This window comes from Pleurodeles waltl, chromosome 4_2 (assembly GCF_031143425.1).
Source record: "Pleurodeles waltl isolate 20211129_DDA chromosome 4_2, aPleWal1.hap1.20221129, whole genome shotgun sequence".
NCBI classification, from domain to species: domain Eukaryota; kingdom Metazoa; phylum Chordata; class Amphibia; order Caudata; family Salamandridae; genus Pleurodeles; species Pleurodeles waltl.
The window spans coordinates 47708320-47721444 of NC_090443.1; the positions used below are offsets into that span (position 1 = coordinate 47708320).

At 48.2% G+C, this 13125-nt stretch overlaps 1 protein-coding gene across 5 annotated transcripts in view; it reads right to left on the minus strand.

Annotated features, from left to right (window-relative positions):
• DGKA (diacylglycerol kinase alpha) overlaps nucleotides 1-13125 on the minus strand; it is a 271946-nt gene that overhangs the window by 212288 nt on the left and 46533 nt on the right. For 4 of the 5 annotated variants that reach the window (XM_069230603.1, XM_069230602.1, XM_069230599.1 and 1 more), the window contains exon 2: nucleotides 2877-3027. The exons of the other annotated variant lie outside the window; for it this stretch is intronic. The gene's annotated coding sequence lies outside the window, so the exon portion shown is untranslated. The remainder of the gene's footprint in view (nucleotides 1-2876; nucleotides 3028-13125) is intronic. 5 annotated transcript variants of the gene reach the window in all.

Here is a 13125-nt window from a genome sequence, read left to right on the forward strand (position 1 = left end):
AAGTAGGACCCATAGGTGAAAAAGAACCTGCAAGCGTGAGACCGACAGGAAGTGTAGGGTGGTGGAGGCAGAAGGTATGAGGTGGAGCCAAGAATAAACAGCCTAGATACTCGAACCCTGGCTTTCGGCAGCGCCAGTGGCTGCTTCTAAGGAAACCGTGAGCCCCTTCATTTATTTATTTGCAAATTAAGCAGTGTTTGATCGATAAATGTCATGGATGAAAAACGATGTACATGTGTATCCGTGCCCTTGTGCAGAAATTGAATGGGACTTCATTAGTGCGGGCAAGGCTTTTTTTTTTTTTTTTTTTTTTTTTTTTTAATAGGTAAATTGTTTATTTTTCATGCAAACCCAATAGTAACTAACTGCTGAGGTGATGTCATCTATAAATCTAAACATAGTAAAGGGAAGGTAGAATGTTTTGGTTATAATATATTACAGTGGGCAAAAACCGCAGGCGGGGAGCTTTGCACAAGCCTGCAGAATTCTGTGACCTGCTTGCGGTGTTGGTTGGCTTTCATTAGCACAAAGTTGCTCAACAGCATGCCCTCTTTAGCAGCCCCTCCCCGAAGGCTGGGGTCATCAAAATAAATGTGCCCCACATTTAAGAACTGGGCAGTATTTAAAAAATAAAGACTGGACTACATTTTTAAATTGAGCAGGTCCCGACTTTGTAAAATATGCTGTCCAGGTGGTCTCCGAGGGGGAGGGATCTACATGTATTCTTGCTGCAAGCAATGTGTGTGCTGAGATTCAAGAAATATGGCATTGAAATTCATTTTGCTCCTTCCCTATCAAAAAAATAAAAACATTGCCACCTCCCAGCTTCTCTACTCCTAAAGTGTGGCTGGCCCATCTATACTGCATGCAGTAAGATAACCACGACCACAGCCTGCGCAGTGCTGCTTGCTACTGCTGACTAGTCTTTAGTTAAAGATGTTTACAACAGCCGGAGAGTCGCAGCTACAAAAATGTCGCACACAGCCACACAACTGAGCCACACATTGACCTGTCAGACGGACCTATATGGCACTGGCAGGCTTCCCTATATGGATGGCCCTTGGAATGATGCGACTTTGCGGCTGCAACGTTTTCCACATAGTTATGGATTTGTATTCTTTGCCACATAATCTATTATCTGCTACATAATCTGCATATTTTAACAAACAAAGACTTTGTTTCTAGCTCAAAAGGGTCAAAAGTTACTTAAAGAGCAGCAACACGTGTTGCCGCGCAGTGGAAGGCTATTGGCAAAAGTTGATTGGTCCCCTTTCTGTTGCTTATTGTGTATTTGGGTGGAAAACTGGTACTGATGATGTGAAATATTTGCCTAGACAGTGTAAAACGACACACTAAGGAAGTAATACTATCACAAAATGTTTCGCATTATGGCAGAATGTTTTCTTGCTGTATAATTTAGTTGACTCTGCTGCCTAATTTAGTCTTCCAGCCGCACTGTCTACAGGCCAGCCCGACCCCAATAAGGCAGCCTGACCGCACTCCCTGCTGAATAAATGGAACCAGTTGACCCAATAGGAGCCTGTATGTGATCAGCACTTACGCATGGCTGTCACACCTGTTGTGCCACACCTTGCTTAGAAATCCAATCACGATTGTGAGGAGTGCACAATGAAGGGGTGAGAGCTCGAGTTACCTGGCTTAACATTTCTACAAACATTTTACTAATGCGTCCCTCTTCCCGAGCAATGGTAGGAAAGTATTGGGCCACAACTCGGCCATGCAGAATCTTCCACTACATGCTTTCCTGTTTAAACTTAAATATTGCTGTTGGGTGACTTTGAGATGGGAATTTGGCACATCCCACCTGGTCACCATTAATGCTGCATGTGTGTCCCTGTTTAGAACTGTAAAAGTAACCTTTTATGCAAGACGGATCTTTTTGCAGAATCTATCATTTTGATGTCCTCCTCAGTGTTTGGAATGGCGGCGTGTGGGCCAAGCACATTGTCACCACATTGCCAGACCTCGGAGCAGTGCTTAATTTGTGCTTGTTGTTTCCGGTGCTGAGCACCGGCACTTATTTTTGCGGGCCGGCGCTTATTCTTTTGCCTCAATCATTTACTGCGAGCAAAAGACACATTTGGGGAAAGACGGATTAAGGGAAAAACGAAAAAAGCGTCACAAAGAGAGAAAGCTGCAAAAGTGAGTTGAAGGGGCAGGAAGTGGCTTTATATGGATTGAAGAGGCCCAAGATGGCTTCGGGATTACGCTCCCTCATTATTCCGTGTTCATACATTTAATTGCAGCCTTGTGTTTGAGGAGGCCTTTGGGCACCGGCACCTTTTTATTTACAAATTAAGCACTGCCTCGGAGGAGTAAAGATCTTTGTCTTGCATTGACAGATCCTGGCTGGTGGTTCCTGTTCATCAGTCCGCGATCTGTCATCCCAGCGCTACAACCACAATTGGAAGTGCTGGGATTTCACATTTGAAATGAAATTTAAAAAAAAAGTATTTTCAGAGGGAGACACACAGCAAATCGTTAGGACTGGTCTGAAAAGTAGCACAGAGCACTCTAATAAAGAGCTTAGTGCGCCCAGTATATGCAACCGAGACATCTCACGCTCCACCCCCATCCGCAGCTAATAATGTAATGGGATATTACTGAACGGAAGAACAATCTCTAATGAGGATGGCTTGCAGAATCGATCTGGCGCTCGGGCAGCCATTTGCGTGTCTGTGCATCTGGCAACGGAGGATGAGGGAGTTTGGAAAATCTAATATTTAGCATTTCATTGAGTGATATAATTTGCTTGCACTACAAGAGCTAGAGTGGAACCGTCATGTGCCCACGTCTCAGTGCAGTGGACTAGAACAATCTCTTGATATTTAAATTGGGATTTGGACTGCGCCTACCGTTGGGGCCCGGCGTGAAGAAGCACTGTTGAGTAAGAAGCCTTCAAACAGCCCGACCAGGATGTGGTGACTTCAACTCAAAGTAGGAAAGCATCCGGTATGAGGCGTTAGTCGATGGAATCAGGAGCTGGTGAAGTCTTGCATCAAGAATCTGAAAGAGATGCAAGGCAATATTTAGTATTTTGGTTTCATCACCTATGGAAACAGTCTGTGACGCTCGCTCATGTTAGCTTTCAAGAGAGCTACATTTCACCTCCCATGACCCTTCTGCACGCTCAAGGGGATGACAATCCTTGAGGCTGGTAATCTGGGCTTGCATTTCAGGTTTTCTGTCTAATTGTCACGCAAACCACTTCCTGGTTGAAGACAGCCTGGAGACCTCCCCTTAGCCACGTCCACCCTCTAATCCTTTTCTGATGTTGGGAAGAGAAGCTGCCGAGCTCTTGACGTAGCAGGCTGTTGGAGCCCTGGCCGTCCTCTTCTAAATATAAATGCTTCTTAAACGCCGCAGCGAATTTCCGCGCTTGGCTCCTGCCTGTTACTTTTAAAACCTCCCCAAGAAAGAGTTTGTGTATTTTTTCCAAAGTGTATTTTGAAACTAGGATGGGGAGGGGAGTGGCAGCATGACTCGCTGGCTGCTTGGAGGTATCCTCTCTCATGAGTCATGGCCTCGCCACACTTAACAAGGTTAATAAATAGCATATTACACTTTGCACCTCTGCATGTGTTGTTTATGTCACGCTGTTCTTGCGTGTGCATGAGTTACAAATGAAGGTGGACCAGAGCACAATCTCCTTGCAGAAGCCTATACGACGAAGAAGTGCGTTTCCCCATGAACCATGGTAATGAGCTGGGATTTAACCTTTTGCTGTTTAGCATTAAATATTTGAGTCAAGACTTCTTACTGCCTCTTAAATCATGTTAGTTGGGCCTCCTTTATTTTCATGGGTTTGGCATAAATATATTCATGCAAGGTAAGAGAAAATGAATGTGCACGATAACATTAGTTAGAACAAGTGTACTCGTAAATACACATTTATTACAACAGCTCAAAGGTGTTACCACTGCAGCAGAAAGTAACACAGCTTCACAGATTAATCTATAATCACATTCCAAAAGAAAATATCTATGGTCCTGATTACAAGGCATTGATATTGTGATTTTATTCCCCTGCACAGATTGAACCTTTTCTTCTACTTATTTTTAAGCACCTTTCCTTTCCAGCTCCTGCACATGAGAAGACCGCAGCAGCCATACTGCTGACTCGCTGAGTGCTTACGCTGTTCCTCAGTTCTGAGGCGGGTAGGGGCATCACCAGACACTTGAGGCTCCGCCTCTCACGAGCCATGGCCCCTTCTCAGACTCGACAATGGTAGCAAATAGCATAAAACCGAAACATATATTTACAGCATAATCCCCCCCGTCTCTCACCACTGCTGAGTTTGTGGTCTCTTGAGTTTGAGGATGGGTTGCAGAAGACACCCTGTAAGAAACAACTGTAATGGCTGTGCTGACCTTATCAGGGGACTTTGAAGAGGATGCTGAGCTCAGTAAGGAAGTTTTCTTCATTGGGTGGCTCTTGCATGGAGATTGGCCAATCTTTAGGTTGATGCTATTGGGGGAGAACAGTGAAGGGAGATGCTCAAGACTTGTGAAAAGATGTTTCCTACCTGCAGCTGGCCCCTGTAGGAGATGCAGCCCACCCCACACAGGCAACACAACAGCAAGCTGAAAGGATTGTGGACAATGGATCACTCCCAGGGAGAGCCTGGCCGGAGCTGAACTCTGATGTGGTACAGGGTCTGGGATGGGACAGTTGTGTAAAGGGATACAACCTCTTAGACCCAAAGAGTACAATGAATTTTTAAGATGCATGGCTGTCAAATGACTGTTCAAAAAGACTGTTTAGATCATCTGTAGTCTATAGAGAACAGTTAGATTAGTTGTGAAAACCACCCCATCTAAAGGCTTTAAGTAGCCCAATGTGCAAACTTCTAAATATGCACACACAAAAAAAAAAAAATCAAAGCATCAGCCAATAATTCCCTAAAATGGCACATGATGTATTTTGGTGTAATTGGTTATCCTTTTTTCTTCTACATTAGAAATCCCCAGTTTCCTGCTTCGGTGAGCGATGTGTGAGGGCTGCCCAAAAACCTGATACCTAGTGCATTGGGATCCACAAAGACTTTGTTTACTGAAGCTAGCTTGAAACATAAAGCTGCTAAGGATATCTTGGTATCCATGAATCTTGTGTTGAAAGGTTGGCAGGTGGTCAATTTCTGAAGATTTTGCTTCAGTTTCTCAGGTAGTGAGCCCATTTCGAATTTGGTGTAGACTTAATATTGAGGTTCTGCTAATTCTGAAACTCCTTTAGCAATTATCAGTTACCTATCTTTGTACATTGGAATATAGTGACAATATAGTGACCTCACTGCCAGGGTTGCTCAAAGTAGTTTGTGTGTATGTTTCTTGTAATTACATTTAGGAGAAGTCTTGGTTTGCTTTTAGAAATAACCTGTTTTTGCACTGAATGTATCTCCCTAATTGCTGGTGGTGGGAATCATTACCAGGTTCTGAAGAACAGTGGAACAGGTGGTGTTCCCGGGCTTGCAAGAAGCCCAGCAACAACTCAAGGTCTTGGTAGTTGGGACCACTTTTATCTAGTGCTGGAATCGAAGAAACAGGGGAGTCGCCAGAAGCTATGCATGAGACAAGTTTCTCCCCCTTTTTTTTTTTTACCATCTAAATGCTGCCGCTGGCCATATATTTCCTGCAGTGCTGTGTGTGAAAAAGCAGGCGAATGACCTTGTGCACAACCCTTTGCTCCTCTAATTCAAACTCTAGGAGCTATGTGATATTTCCATGTCATGAACCCAGCAGGAAGGCAGTGGAGCACAGTAGCATCTTGACGTATTTGTTTGACTATGTTGAGTGGACATGCTATGTGGGCTACCGGGTGTGGTTGTGGTGAGAATGTGATGGTACAGGAAATGTTCGGCTGGGGCAAGCTCGGCAGTTATTGTATTTGGAGGAAGATTGAAGTCCTGGCAGCCTTCTGATTCGGTCGCTGGGACCAGAGCCTAACTGGGAATAAAGATTTTACCTCCAAACAAGAGCCTGGAACATTCTTTTAGAAGTCTCTGCTTTCGAAGTACAACATAAACCTCTCCTCCTGGGGTGCCAGAGTATTAGATTAATGCATATCACTCTTTTTTTTTTTTTTTTTTTCTTTCTTTGTGTCGCCAGCATTGAAGGTGCTGCTCGCTCATGGGAGGATGTTTGCTTGCCAAGGACAGACCGCCACCTGCCACTGCTTGCCCTGGTGTCCTGTGAGCCAACAGAGCTCAAAATGGCCACCAGAGCGAAGGGAGGCTGTCGTTTTCAGCTGACATTTAATTACTTGTAAAAGGTGGTCTGATATCACGATTTCCAATGAAAGCTGCAGTGACCGTGAAGGATAATCCTGCCTGCCTGGCGACGGTCCTGCTGGAAAATGCCCAGCGACTGCGCTTTAAGGCCAAGAGCAAGGGACACTCTGTGCCTGATTCGGAGGGTGTGTGATAAAAAGATTAGGTTATTTTCGAGAGTTGAGGAGAAAACCTAAGGGAGAAACAAATCTCAACTTGAGAGTTCATTATGCACCACCACGAGAAGATTTTCAGCTACGTTCAAGTAGGAACTACTTAAGGACTTACGAAGCCGTTGCTTTTCTTTTTCAAGAAGGCTATCTACGATGCTCCCCAGAAACACTGGGTCCATGCCAGTTCTTCAGATTAACCACTATGTAAATGTGTTCCACATCTATCCGCTGTATGTGAATGTATCTTATTCAGAAGTGCCTGGGGGCGGGCTTAATCCTAAATGCCAAATGCAGTACAAGAGCTGGTCTGACAGAATTTGCTAGGGCTGCTCTTTCAGAACCCAGTCCAGCCCTGCTGGTAGGACGTGCCCTGGACCCTTACATTTACTGGGAGCAAAAAAAAATGCTCCGGCGCAACTAAACATGGGAATATTGACCAGAACGGCAGTGCATATGACCATGCTTATCTGCCACCCCTCTTCGCTCTTCTGCCTCTCTTCGGCTGTCTCTCCATCGCTCCTCCTATTCCTGTCCTGCTTGCGTTCCTCTCTTCCCCTCACGCTTGTAACACAAACTTCTGCTTTCTGGCTCTATTTTTAGGCTGCCCCAAGTGGTTGAGGGACGCCTTCAGACTGAGGGTTCCCCTGCAGGGGTTACCCCTCAGGAAGTGATGCAGCATGAGTATCCGTGTCCGAATGATGCAGCAGGGTGGTAGGTCGGGCCACAGATGAACATCTCGTGCTGTGCAAGCTCGCTAGAGTGCAAGTCTGCCTAGTGTCTACAAGCCCACGCAGCTGCAAGCCTGCCCACTCTCCACAAACCAACGAGGGTATATTTCTACCTACTCTGCAAAGCAGCACAGGGCTTTCACAACCCCATAGGAGTGCATAGCCGCCTACTCTGCATGAACCCACCTGGCTGCATGTCCGTGTATCTGTGAATTCGCACAGTTCCTTACGCTGCCCCGTCAAGATCAGCACAAGGCTTCCACGAACCCCAGGGGTGCACACCCACCTGCTCCACAGACCAAAACAAGGCTTCCATAACCCTTCGGGGTGCATGTTCACCTGCTCCACAGACCAACATGAGGCTTCCATGAACACCCAGGGGTGCGTGTCCACAAACCTCACAGACCAGCACGAGCCTTTCACGAACCCACAGTTAAATGCCCACTTCTGCAGATCAGTAGAAGTTACCCTCACCCAATGGAGATCATGCCCACCTACTTTACAGACCAGAGCAAGGCTTCCACAAACCCCTAAGGAGTTGCAGGTGGGGCCCACTGGCAGGGACCGCTACTTATTATTCCTCCTCAGACTGACCTAAAGCAGGAGAATGGAAAACACCAAAGCGTGCATGTCCACCTTCTCCCGCAGGTCAGCACAAGGCTTGCACAAATCAATGGGGTGAATGTACGTCTATTTTGCAGATCAGCGCAGGGCTTCCTCAAACCCACAGGGATGCATGTCTGCCTACCTTAAAACTTGGTGCAAATCTGGGACAAGCCCACAGGGCCACATGTTACAAACTGCAGATTGGGAGCTGCTAATGTTATCTGGCACCTGTATAGTATTCGACGTACACAAGGCCCAGGGTAGGCATCAGTTAATCACTTATTTGTTATTTTTTTATGGCTTCAGGACATGCTTGTGAGTAACTGAGTTTTCCTAGCCCTACATTTTTGATGGTGCTTAGCTTAATATGGGTAGAGGGAATGACCTGTGGGCGAGAGTAATCTGCTGCATTCACCTTGGATATGTTTGCTGCCCATGTTAATACTGACCTGGGAGGAATGCTGCCATGCCTTCGGTATCCCCTAAAACTGGCCACCAAATATGCTAGTTTGATTCTTCCTGAAGAACCAAATGGAGGGTACCATGATTTTCTATCTACATGATTACCCCACACTTATTGACTACTGTAGGACTCCTTGATGCCCTATCACTCACCAGCAGGCACGTAAGGCTTCTAAGAGACTTTTTAAGTATGCATGTACAATCTGATAGTGTTCTAGTTGCAGATCCCTTACCTTAGAATTTCCCCCAGACGTCGGACTGGATCCGGGGATTTGTCTTCGAGCAGTACTCTTGCGCATCGTTGGGTGGTGTTGATCGACTCAGTGGGCGTTGTGGTCGCTGTGATTACACTGGGAGTCAACGCGGTGACGTCTTTTTAAATTTTGTTATTATTTTTTTTTCTGCGCCACGCGCTGATCCAGAGAGGACTACCTTGGTACATTTTTGACTGACTTCAAGACTTGTCGTGTTTTTGGTGCGTCCAGGATGTCCCCGAAGACCGGTTTCAAGCCTTGCCAGCATGTTGCTGCATGACGTCAGTGATGGAGCCGCACTGGGTCTATTTGTGGTCCCTGGAGTGCGACCATGACCTAAAGTCAAGCTCTGAGCACGGGGCCATGCACCTGAAGGTCTTGAGGGAGCGCTCCCTCAAGCTTATGGTGGCCCGGTGCTCGACTGCATCAATCCCGGCCTCGCTCGAGAGGAAGGCCTCGAGACCGCTCGCAGTGCACCACCACTCGTACCTCACATCTGGTCACTCGGGTAAGAAGTCGAAGAAGACTAGGCATCCTTCGACTTCACCCTGTCGCTTGGCTGATGTGGTGCGGGAGGAGCATTGATGCTCTAGGCCTCTGTCCTTGGAGCCCACTTCTGGGTTTGCTCCGCGCCTCCCTGACTTTCTGGGAGCTGGAGCAACCCCTGCCCAATTGAAAGAATTCTATGATGCCATTCATCTCATTTTTGGGCAATCCAGACTCCCTTTGGGCCCTTGGGGTTCAGCTGGGGGCCCTTTGGGTTCCACGCTGGCGGCTCCTGCCCTGGCCACCGAGGTCCCCTCTGGATCAGCTACCAGATTTGTACTGATGCCGGTTGTACTTTCGAGACCTTCCCCAGCGTCTGTTTGACCGTTGACATACCAGATGTCTGTAGTGCCAATGATCGACATAGACCCGATCCTAATCCCCGACGACTGAGTCGGAGCGGCATTGGCTGGCGCTGCCCTTTTCTTCAATGGGGTCTATTAACCCCAGGTTGGATTCAGACCCTTATTCTTTTAGGTATGAATACGGGGAAGGATTGGAGGGGTCCCTGGACCCTTTTGAATACCAGGATGACCCTAATATGGACTGGTCACTGGAATTGGGTGAGGCCAGTGATCTGGATACTTAACCAGATGCTGGCATGCTTTCCCTCCTACCGTGGCTATGGTAGGAGGAGACACTTATTCTATGGTGGGCAGTAGGGTGGCTGAGGTCCTTGGCCTCGAGTTGCCTACTATTGACGTCGGGTCTAATCTCCTGATGAAGGTACTTCAACCAGGGGTTCCTCATCTGAGCCTCTCCTTCCTTCAATGAAGCCCTCACTGATGTCCTTCTGGGTCCAGACCCAGCACAGGGGCTCCTGTGAACAGGACGATCGCTCGCCGCCAGTGGCCCGCCCTGAACGACCCTAAATTCCTGTCCCAACACCCCACGCCTAAGAGCCGGGTTATCCAGGCATCCTCGTCATCTGGTGTACTCCCTTCTGCAATCCTGGATCTGGCATCAGAGACTGGACTAACTTGGGAAGAAGATGTTTTCTACCTCCAGTCTGGCATTGCGGTCAGGTAACACTGCAAAAGTTTTGGGCTGTTATACTCCCTCCCTGTGGGGTACAGTCGCACACGCCTTGCTGCAGATAGCGGAGGAGGTCCGGACTATCATCTCCAAAGCAGTTGCTGATGGGAGAGACCAGTTCACTATTTGATGTTCACTATTTGATGTGGGCTGGACACGACCAACTCTGGGTAGATAGTTGCGTCGATGGTGGCCTTGAGGCGCCACGTCTGGTTGAGGCCATCTTGTTGCTCACAGGATGCCCAACAGATCCTTATGGACAGGCCCTTTGATGGCACATGTCTCTTATGAGACCAGGCAGACTCTGCACTTGAGAGGTTCAAAGACTCCCAGGCTATGGCTCAGACCCTCGGGCTTTCGACTACTCCTCGTCCCCAACAGTCAGCCTTTTGCCTCTTTCGTGGGCACGGAAGGGGCTCCATGTCACGTCCCTTTCCCAGCCACTGTGCCACACATGCTGTTCAGCCACTGTGTGGCCAGGGACGCAGAATCCCAAGGGCTTGTGGGACAGGGAACCAGAGGTCTGCCCAGTCCACCCGTGCACCTGCTGCAGCCTCCAAGCCTTCCTAGTCTGTCCCCCCACTCCAGACCAGTTGGCAGCAGGATCCACCATCACCTGCCCCATTGGGAATCCTTCACTACGGACAGGTGGGTTTTGCAGATCGTCTAAAGGGGCTACTCCCTCCCCTTCGAGACTGCCCCTCCAGCCATGCCTCCATCCTAGGGCCGCCTACTGAAGGATCATCTGGCAATTCTCCGTGAGGAAGTTGGGGCTCTCTTGGCCAAAAAAAGTAGGTTGTGGTTATTCCCGCTACTTTCTGGTGCCCAAAAAGGACTAAGGCTTACGTCCTATCCTAAACCTTTAGGCCCTCAATCTCGTCCTCAAGAAGGAGAAGTTAAAAATGCTCACCCTGGCTCAAGTCCTGTCTGCCTTGGACCCAGAAGACTGGATGGTAGCGTTGGAATTGCAGGCTGCTTATTTTTATATCCCAGTCTTGCTTACCTACAGACTTTACCTACGATTTGTGGTAGGTCACAAGCATTTTCAATTTACAGTGCTCCTCTTCGGCCTTACCAGCGCTCCTCTGGTGTTCACGAAAGTGATGGCGGTGGTTGCAGCTCATCTGCGCAGGTTGGGGGGATTCAATCTTTGCCTACCTCAGTGTAGGAGGCTGGCCTGGTTTGTAGTGGGTACCAAGGGGTACTTACACTCTGCACCAGGTCCAGTTATCCCTTATTAGTGTAGAAGAGGTGTCTAGCAGCTTAGGCTGATAGAAAAGAGTAGCTTAGCAGAGCAGCTTAGGCTGAACTGGGAGACATGCAAAGCTCCCACTATACCACTAGTGTCATATGCACAATATTATAAGAAAACACAATACACAGATATACTCAAAATAAAGGTACTTTATTTTTATGACAATATGCCAAAAGTATCTCAGTGAGTACCCTCAGTATGAGGACAGCAAATATACACAAGATATATGTACACAATACCAAAATTATGCAGTAATAGCAATAGAAAACAGTGCAAGCAATGTATAGTCACCATAGATTGCAATGGGAGCACATAGGTATAGGGGCAACACAAACCATATACTCCAAAAGTGGAATGCGAATAACGTATGGACCCCAAACCTATGTGAACTTGTAGAGGGTCGCTGGGACAGTAAGAAAACAGTGAGGGTTAGAAAAATATCCCACCCCAAGACCCTGTAAAGTGGGTGCAAAGTGCACCTATGTTCCCCAGAGAGCACAGAAGTCGTGATAGGTGAATTCTGCAAGCAAGACCAACACCAGCAATGCAACAACGATGGATTTCCAGACGAGAGAACCTGTGGAACAAGGGGACCAAGTCCAAGAGTCACACTCAAGTCGGGAGTGGGCAGATGCCCAGGAAATGCCAGCTGTGGGTGCAAAGAAGCTGCCACCGGATGGTAGAAGCTGTGGATTCTGCAAGAACGAAGAGGACTAGGAACTTCCCCTTTGGAGGATGGATGTCCCACGTCGTGAAGAAGCTTGCAGAGGTATTCCCGCGCAGAAAGACCACAAACAAGTCTTGCTAGCTGCAAGGGTCGCGGTTAGGGTTTTTGGATGCTGCTGTGGCCCAGGAGGGACCAGGATGTCGCCAATTGCGTGAGGAGACAGAGGGGGCGCCCAGCAAGACAAGGAGTCCACTCAGAAGCAGGCAGCACCCGCAGAAGTGCCGGAACAGGCACCACGAAGACGAGTGAACCACAGCTCACCCGAAGTCACAAAAGAAGGTCCCACGACGCCGGAGGACAACTCAGGAGGTCGTGCACTGCAGGTTAGAGTGTCGGGGACCCAGGCTTAGCTGTGCACAAAGGAAATCCTGGAAGAGTGCACAGGAGCCAGAGCAGCTGCAAATCACGCGGTAAGCAGCAATGCAGTCTGGCGTGGGGAGGCAAGGACTTACCTCCACCAAACTTGGACTGAAGAGTCACTGGACTGTGGGAGTCACTTGGACAGAGTTGCTGAGTTCCAGGGACCACGCTCGTTGTGCTGAGAGGGGACCCAGAGGACCTGTGATGCAGTCTTTTGGTGCCTGCGGTTGCAGGGGGAAGATTCCGTCGACCCACGGGAGATTTCTTCGGAGCTTCTAGTGCAGAGAGGAGGCAGACTACCCCCACAGCATGCACCACCAGGAAAACAGTCGAGAAGGCGGCAGGATCCGCGATACAAGGTTGCAGTAGTCGTCTTTGCTACTTTGTTGCGGTTTTGCAGGCTTCCAGCGCGGTCAGCAGTCGATTCCTTGGCAGAAGGTGAAGAGAGAGATGCAGAGGAACTCTGATGAGCTCTTGCATTCGTTATCTAAAGAATTCCCCAAAGCAGAGACCCTAAATAACAAGAAAAGGAGGTTTGGCTACTTAGGAAGGAGGATAGGCGAGTAACACAGGTAAGAGCCTATCATAAGGAGTCTCTGACGTCACCTGCTGGCCCTGGCCACTCAGAGCAGTCCAGTGTGCCAGCAGCACCTCTGTTTCCAAGATGGCAGAGGTCTGGAGCACACTGGAGGA